Here is a 9,628-nt window from a genome sequence, read left to right on the forward strand (position 1 = left end):
AGAGACAGAGAGACAGAAAGTGAGAAATCACCCCCCAGGGAGGGTGGTCAACACTGCAATCCCTTCTCCTCCATTCTCCTCTCAGGATCTTGGGCACCCATGCACATGTGCCTAGGTCCAGAACTTGAACTGCAGTAGACTACATGGGAGTCCAGTGACATAGCCATTACGCCAACTACTGATGCCCTTTGTTTTATTTTCATACTGTCAATTAACAAGTAATACTAGTTCCGACAGGTGGCATGATGGTTAAGGGTGCTGGGCTCTCACATGGCCTACCGTGGTTCAAGTCCCGGGCCTGGCAGCTTGCTTTCTCACTTCCTCTCTCTCTCTCTTTCTGTACCTCTCTGATCAAATTGAAAAATAAACAAATAAAGTTAAATAAAATAATTCTTTAAAAATAACATTTTATTTTTGTTTTGTTAAAGTCAGCTTCTCTTGAAATATCCTGTACATAACATGAAAACAATAACCAATACTCTGTAAAGTGCATTTGAAAGAAACAGACTTCTCTATGTTCTCAAAAATTGGAATTTCATTCTCCTCTCCTCTTTGACCCCATTTTTCAAAACTCAATTCTCTTCATTTCTGACCTTTGAGAACTTACCAAGTTAACCACATCTTGCTTAATTTGAGGAGGCCCAGGACTGAAATCTTTTCAATTCAATTTCAACTTTCTTATTCTTTCTAAACATTTCTCTAAAGATCTGGAACATTTTCAGTGCTATGTTTGTTCTACCAGCAGATTTCCATGGGAGCCAACCTGAAATTGTGGGAAAAGGAAGATTTCTGAGATTTGATCACTTATCTTAGGACAAAGCAAACCCACAAACAAAAACTATTTACTGAAGAAACATTGAAAATATGATACTGGCATTATACAATGAGAGTAGCCAATATTGGGACCAGCAGATGGCGTAATGGTTATGTCTCAAGTCCTGGACCCGGTGGCTTAAAACTCATGCTGGGCATGCATGCAGGCATGCCCAAGATCCTGAGAGGAGAATAGGGAAGGGATTGTGGTGTGGCCATCCCCCCAAGAGGTGATTTCTCGCTTTCTATCTCTCTGTGTCTCTCTGGCGAGTGCACGCGCCCTATAGCAAAAACCTCTCTTAAGAACAAAAGAAAAAGAGTAGCCAATATTAATAAATTTAATTGTCTAAGAACACTTCACTGTCATGACTTTGTCATTCCTTTATCAGTGTAATACTACTAAGCAGAAAGTCTAGGTTGAGCAACTGCACACCTGAAGAAATCAGAGTTCTTGCCTTCAAAACAGACTTTTCTACAGTTAAGAAGACAATTGTACTTATAGTATTATGAATGCAAGACATACATTATATACATCTTGATGATATATTATCACAAGACAAACGAAATAAGAGGCAATGAGAGTTTGGTGACAGGGTCATTAATGCAGATGGAGGAATATGATAAACTTTTTAAGAAGGACATAAGGTTGAATGTGAACCTTGGAAAGCTGAGCAGGGTTTTGACAGCAATGAGTTACAATTGATTTTGACCTGAACTATGACACCTATCAGAGACTGTTGTAAGACATAACATAGCAAATTATAGAAGCTTTAACCAAGACAATTGCAGTGGAAGTGGGAATAACAGAGAATCAAAGGTCAAATGGCCCAAAATAGGGGAATTTAGCGAAATGTCATTGATGATCCCACATCACATGTTTTGAAAAGAACCTAAAATGAATATTTCATATGTTGGAGTTTCCAAGAAAACAAAGCTAGTTTTCTGATGGATTTGTTTTCTTTTCCTCAAGGGTTGCCATGAATATCAACAAGAGAATGTGAAAATATTTTGTTTATTGTATGGTGTTCTTGTTAGTTCTATTAACAAAAAGGACAATAATCATGCAGTTATTTAAAGTTTTGTGTGTTTCTTTTCTTTCTTTTCCTTTTCCTTTTTTCCTTTTCCTTTCCTTTCTCTGTTTCCACAGCCTGGAAATAGAGAAACCCAAGGCTGGGATGAGTTTTGCTATAGAGAACAATTCTAACATGGGTTTCAAAGTGAGTCGCTTGTAGCTGCTGGTATAGAATACACTGGGTTCTGCAATAGCATAGAAAGGCCTCTAAGCACTTTCTAGCAGGAAAATCAGTTTTGTTTCCCAATAAGAAGATGTTGTTAATATCCAGACAGTTCATTTTTCCCAAGGGTGCAATGTAGGTTATGGTTATCCAGAGTTTTCAGGAATTTTCCCAGGAGATGTGTGAAGACCACTTGACACACGAAAGGTCTAATTCCATGACTAGCTATGATGTCTTCTTTCTGCACAGAGCATGTGGCCTCAGCAGGACAAATTGAGACATAAACTTCCAAAATAAAATTTGTCATCACCAACATCATCCACAAAGCATTTGATAAATGTCTGGTTTCATATGACGGCCCTCACTCGTGCCTGCTGCTGTGGGTCATCAGAGACATAGACCTTATAAATATAGTTCAACGGTTACAGTGTAAGTTTCCTACAAACCAGGAAAGTAATAATACTTAATATATGTATTGAGTGTGTATTACATATCCATACACTGTTGTAACGAAGCTGCGCATGTTGTCTTATTAAGCATCAAATCACCATTTAAATAAATCTTATTCTTAACCTCATTTTACTGATAAGAAAACTGAAGCAAAGAGTGATTAAATAATTCATTCACATTAGACAGATAATGTGTGGTGGAGCCAGGATTTTAATGCTAGCAGTGTTTGATTTGAGTGTGTGTGTGTGGGTGTGTGTGTATAATATTTAAGAATTATTTATTTAATCTAATTTATTTATTTTTTAATTTACTATAGGGCACATGTGCTCACTAGAGAGAGACAGAGAGCAAGAGAGGGAAATTGAGAAAGTAAGCTGCCAGGTCTGAGACTCGAATCATGGTCAGCCATGTGAGAGTCCAGTGTCTCAAAGCACCATGCTATCTGCTGACCCCAAGAGTTTATATTTTTAACCAGTATAGTTTATTGCTTCCAACAATGCATTTTCAGGTTTAGGAATAGGAAGGACTTTTGTCTGGCTGGGGTCTAAACAAACAAGCAGAAAATTCCAAGTCTAGATAAAGAGATCCTGGATAAAGAGCTCATGGAAGCTGTCTGGGTCAGAGGAGATGGGAGAGAGTGAAGAAGCCCAGTGTGGGGCCAACTGGTGGCATGGTGGTTAAGGCATATCTAGAATGTTGGATAAGTAGTACTTTTTGTGGTAGGTTTGGCTGTTCTTTCTCTTCAACCACAGCCTAGGTGATGATCAAGAGGTTAGCTGGAGCTTGGTGAAGGCAACCTCCTGGGAATAAGAAGGTAGTCTGGGGCTCAATGGTGGGACAGAGGTAAAATGCAACACTCCATGAGGCTGGCTCATGTGAGGTTCCAGATTTGTATCCAGGGACTTCCCTGAATATACTGGGTACATGCATGCCCACAATCAGGGCTAGCTGAGGGCTGGAGGTGAATCATGATGGCGAGGTCCTGGGGGCCAACTGGTGGCATCTCTCACTCTCTCACTCTCTCGCTCTCTTTATCTCTATCTCTATCTATCTCTATCTCTTTCTCTTTTTCCTTATCTGAAGAAATAAATAACATTTTATTTTTTAAGAAGGCAGTCTAGAGTGAAAGCCAAAGTTGCAGGCAGGAGTATAGTAACCACAGCCAAAGGGCAATGTGATGAGAGAATCAGAGAATGTACAGCCAAGTCAGTGGCCTGAGGTAGCTGAGCAGAAGGGAGAGCCAGAAGCCCCAGATGACTAGATTAAGAACTCCTTCCTCCTGGGTCTCCACTACTAAAATATGGGCACACACAGCTTTAAAGGTATCTCATGGGCTGAGCGGTCCTTGTAGTGAGTTACACACAGCTTCTGCAAGAAAAGCTCTCTTTGCCACTGGACTGTGAATGATTACCCTGGATGTCAGGGAAACTCCCAACACCTTCTCAGCCAAGAGCAACAGAATGTTCTATTGCTTGTGAACTTCTTGAGACCGTAACTGCTTAGGGTGGCTAAGATGACACATGCTTCTTTTGCCAAATTACTTTATCCAACTCTCCGTGAGGGCCCAGAATTTGTAAATGTTATGGACTAAATTATGTTTCCCTAATATCCATGCACTTAAGCTCTAACCTCAGATGTGATGTCCCATACCACATGTTTTTGGAAATGACCTTTGGGATATAATTAAGTTTACATGAGATCATGAGTGTACAGCCTTCACAAGTGGATTAGTACCCTTAGAAGAAGAGAAAAAGGGACCAGCAAATGGCATGATGGTTTCATCACTAGACTACCATGTTGTCAACCATGGTTTGAGTCCTGGACCTGGTGGCTTGAATTCATGCTGGGTGTTTGTGTGTGCATGCCCAAAATCCCAAGAGGAGAATGGAGGAGAAGGGATTGCGGTGTGTCCATCCCCTCAGGGGATGATTTCTCGCTTTCTGTCTCTGTTTCTCTCTGTCTCTCTGGCTAGCGCCCACACCCTATAGCAAAAATCTATTTAAAAAAATAGAAAAAGAAGAGAAAGAGACACTATAGTTTCTTCTCTACCATGTGAGAAAGTGGTCATCTGCACGCCAGTAAGAGTAGTCTCGTCAGGAACTGAGTATGTTGGCACTTTGATCTTGGATTTACAAACTTCCAGAACTACGAGAAATCAATGTTTGTTGTTTAAACCACAAAGAAGATGGCATTTTGTTTTATCAGTCAAAGCAGATGAATAAACGCAATTATAGAAAAAGCCAGTGCAGGTCAGGTAACTCTTGACAATATGTTGGTATATATTGCCTTCCCTTTATTTTCACGGATTCACTGAAAAGTCTTTTGAGACTAGATGGAGAGAAGTGAAGAGGTCTCAAAGATTCTCCCAGCCCTTGGATATCGATGCTCTGAGCACTACAGGGATTTCAGTGTGTGAGTGCATGCTAGCTAATTTTTCTGGTTCACAGAGTATATAAAAGGATCTTCAAGAACTAAACAGAAAAGAATTGCACCAAACTAGATTAACTGGCCTCCTTAAGGGAGGGCAAGCCCAGAACACCTGCCAACAGTTAAAGACTGTGACCTACAGTCATTGTAACAAATTGCATTAGACTGACTTGGCCGAATTCCAGGTAACACCTCACTTAGAACGGCTACCAGGAAATTGCTAACCAAATACCAAGGAAAAAAAGTGGTTCTGAGTTGCAAATTGCAGCCCCCTTTCCCCAGCGTAAGATCCTTATATTTTATTCCCACATATGTATGTTAGTTTGGACTTAGAAGTTCACATTTTGATCTGTTTAAGAGCATTCCCTTAGGATAAATGTTAAAATCTCTTGCCTCATAAAATTTTAAACATATCATTCCATAGGGAGTGGGGGAATGAGGAGAGTAAGCAGGGAACAAAGCTGTAATGGGAAAATGAGTATGAAATCACATTCCCACAGACTTTGCAGTTTTCAAACAATTGGCTCCAAGTTCTGTGTTGTTTCCTTTGCCTCAGCTTCCTCTTCTTGCTAGTAAATCCCCACCAGATTCTCGAGTCATGGAAGGTCAACAGATGAGCACCTATTCCATGCTTAAAGAATCTTTTTTCACATTTTCTTGGCAAGCGCATCATAGACCTTAATGTCTCAATAAGCAGAGGAGTTCAACAGCCATGTAGGCCATCTGGGGATTTAGCAATCCACAAGCTATAGCATAAAAAAAACTTACATAAATTATATTCACTGTTTCCTATTCATGTAATGCAGGAAGTGCTGTTTCCACAGGCCCCTGTGCTCCCAGAGATAAGAAAGGTTCTGCTACTATTCAGAGTTTTTTAGATAGGCCATTGGAATTTTGCACAAGATACGGAACATGTAGCCCTCGACAAGATGGACAGGAAGTCGTTCTTAAAATGTCATCACCCGCTGGAATGGTCTTTTGGGACCTGGAAAACTTGGATAGCTGAGATTCCTCTGTGGACTTGCTATAGGCTGTTGTGTCAGTGTGCATAAACTTATACGTGGGTACACATCTAGCTGTCGCTGTGGGATATCGTTCAATGGAGCAGTGTACGCAGTAAATGAAGCAGATCCAACTGCATTTAGGAGGTCTGCGTAAGAAAGCAGGTTTAGATTTGACAGCCCAGTGTCTGGTTAGAGGATCAAATAAATCAGCAGATACATTATTAATACTTTTTCTTTATGTGACTTGAAACACACTCTCACCCTGAAGGAAGGTAGGCTATAAGTAATAAAGTGTGATAACAAGAGTTGTGAGGTCTGCTTTCTGGAGGTTTTATATGTCTAGAGGATTATGGGGTGGGAATAAGAGGTGAGTGTGTGGGTAAGGGAGCTGTGTTCCTGGGAGTAGGGGAGTAAATATCTACTTTAGGAAAAGAGGACATGAGGATCCCCAAACAGAAGAAATCAGAAATGTTAAAATACTGTCATAATGGTCAATAGAAATGACAGCAGAAAATAAATGGTAAACTTATCAGAAAGCATGCAGTGGGGACTTCAGTGCAGAATGATGTATCTATTAACACAGCTGGAAGGAAACATAAAGAAATAAAACCAGCTATGTTCTTGGTGGGCCATCAACATTTTCCTTCCACGATTGCCATACCTATGGTGGAAAACAGCTGTAAAAGTGGACGATGCAATGCCTGCTTTCTTTGGAATTTCTTTGGAACGTACTAGGACTGGGTTTTGATGTTAGCATTTACTTAAACCAAAGGAATGCTTGGAAAGCAGGCTGGTTTTCTTTCTCAGCTCCCAGAATTGTTCATGTTGGAAACACCCATATGTTCCTCTCGGTGGTACAGCCTACCCTCCATGATTTTTTGTATTTTAAACATTTTCCTGAGATGTCTTTAGAAAGTATTTACATATTTAACTTTACAAATATTTTCCTAACAATAGATCTTCAGTTTCTGGGGACTTCGTTGGTCAGCACAAGCATGTGCTAACTCCGCTGAAAGGTTTTCGGTTCTTTAAAAGTGAGAGATTAACTCTACTGAAAATTCTGCCCATTGAATCATACCCTTGCTCATATTAAATCTCTAGGCATAATGTAAAATTTTGCTCCTTTTTCTCATATAATACATCCTGTCCTTACAATCTATACCTTCAAAATAGAAGTATGACCATTTCTCATGACTTCAACCACTGTCACTCCAGTCTAAGTCACCATCATTTCTTCTCTGAACTTCTGCAATGATTCCTACCCGAGCTCCTTCCTTCCTTTCATACCTGCCTTCCTTAGAGCATATCATCTACAAAACAGCCAGGATATTTTTTTTCTCAAGAGAAAAAGGAAAAGTTTCTTAAAAGAAAGAGCACCCAGGAATCTGAAAATGTAGGTGCTTCAGCCCCACCTATGGAGGAGATGTGATATATTTATACGGGAGGGGTAGAAGGTTAGGGTCACCGGAATGGTGGGTACTTTGTTTAGCTTACTTGTCATTGTGACTTTGTGGGCCCATCTATGGATGTCAGCTGCCAGTAAGGGAGGGCTCTGGCTGAAGAATTCCACCCAAAGGTCATTGTAGCCATCTCCTTACTTTCTGACAGGAAATTACTTAAAGGCCATTCAGGGATTGATCTAACATTTCCAGTCATTATCATATGTGTGTGTGTGTGTTTGTGTGTGCATATGTGTGTGCGTGTGTGCATTCGCATATGTGTGTGTAATTATAATTATATTTATAAATATGGGACACGGGTGGGCAAGGGATTATGGGTAATGGTCAGTCTTCTGAAGCTGCTTCATGCAGAGAAGGAGCATAGGCCTTTAAGGTGATGGGAAAGGCTGAGTCCTCTGGAGCAGGCATGAATATTGTACCCTCCTTCTGGAGCAGCATGATATTTTCAACTTGGTTTTGGGCCAGTTGTTGGATGGTGTCTCTGATGAGGTGGCTTAGCATTTTAAGGAGTGGCGGTCCTATAGAAGCTAAGAGAAGAAGAATTTCAGTGGGGACAAAAAGGGAAGGATAAAAGCAGCACTCCTCTTCTGGGAAGAGGCAGAGAGCCCCATTTATTGCTGTGAGGAGGTCCAGGCTTCTTTGGTTTTGAAGTGTTACCATGGCCAGGGGATCAACTTGGTTTTGAATCTCTAAGAGACTTTGGGATATTTCATCTAGCTTTTGCTGAAGGTTAGAGGAAAGAGTTTTATACTAATGAATAGATGTAGCTACTCCTCCTATCCCTATAGAAAGTCCCAAGGCTTCCAGGAGGGGTATCACTTCAATTGCCCTCTTTTTTTGATAAGTCTATTCTGCTGATAAGGGGACTGATAAGGTTTGATTTTTTTGGATTATGTTAACACTGGGGGAGAGATAGACTAAGGTGTGTATCCCAGTCCAGTTAGTAGGTAAACACAGTTATGCAGAGGAGCCACAGTAAAAGAACAGGCCAGAATTAAAAAGGCAGGTTGAAATGTGAGGGAGAATAGGTGTCTCAGGACTTGATTTCTGCCCTCTGATTCTCTTTTTTAAACAGTCAGAAATATCTTTTAACATCATATGATTACTTTGTTGAAGGCAAGAAACAATCTTAAAAGGATGGATTGGAATTGGGAGTATTAACATGGATTCATGATTTTTAAAATGTGTATGTGTTTATGCACATGTTTGTACCCATGTGCATGTATGGTATGAGCACATGCACACACACACACACACACACACATTTCCTAGCTCTGTCTGCTGAAAGAACCTAGGAGCAAACACATGGCTAGTAACAGAATGAACACACCTAGCACCCCAATCTTGACTTTGGACACCATTTTTCACTAAAATAAACAAGAGCTTTTCAGTGAAAGAATTATATTCAGGGTTAGGGTAAAGGAAGTACAATAAGGTACTGAAAACTATTTTAATGTGAAAAATTAAGGATATGCTCCCCTTCTAAAAATGGTGGAGACTTGTCACAAAGACATGAGGAATAGCTTGCTCCTAAATGGAACAATTTGAGGAGTAAAACAATTAAGAGCAATAATTAATGATAAACCATTAAAAATAAAAATCCATGAATATAAACCAATGATAAATAAAGAATGAGGGGAAAGGAAGATGCTTGTTTACAGAAGAATGCTATAAAGTGGAGGGAATGCAAATTGAAAATCATCATTTCGAAAGCATTCTAGTAAAGACTAATTCGAGTAAGAATGATTAAAAGATACTAGATCAAGGGAGTCAATTTTGCTGAGGATCAGGATATTTGCATGATTGCTTATTAGTAGCAAGAATAAAATAATAACTGTATAGTGGACAAACCAGACAGCACTTTGACAAGGTAATTAAAATAAGTATCTCAGGGATCAGCAGTGGCATCGTGGTTAAGGTACTGGACTCCCACGTGGCTGATATGCAGTTCAATTCACAAACCTGGTGGCTTGAAAATCATGCTGGGTGCATGTGAGTGTGTGTCCAAAATCCCAGGAGGAGAAAAGATTGCAGCATGGCCATCCCCCTGGGGGGTGATTTCTCACTTTCCTCCTCACTGTCTCTCTCTGGCCAGCACATGTACTCTATAACAAAAACCTTAAAAAAAAAACAGAAATAAAAAGATAAATAAATATCACAAATGATGGGTAGATGGAAGTTGTGTGCCTCCAGGTAGGACACCCTGAGGAGGGCAAATTTCAGTTCCATGTGTTTCCTG

Source organism: Tupaia chinensis, unplaced genomic scaffold (genome assembly GCF_000334495.1).
Source record: "Tupaia chinensis unplaced genomic scaffold, TupChi_1.0 Scaffold000313_1, whole genome shotgun sequence".
Lineage (NCBI taxonomy): Eukaryota > Metazoa > Chordata > Mammalia > Scandentia > Tupaiidae > Tupaia > Tupaia belangeri.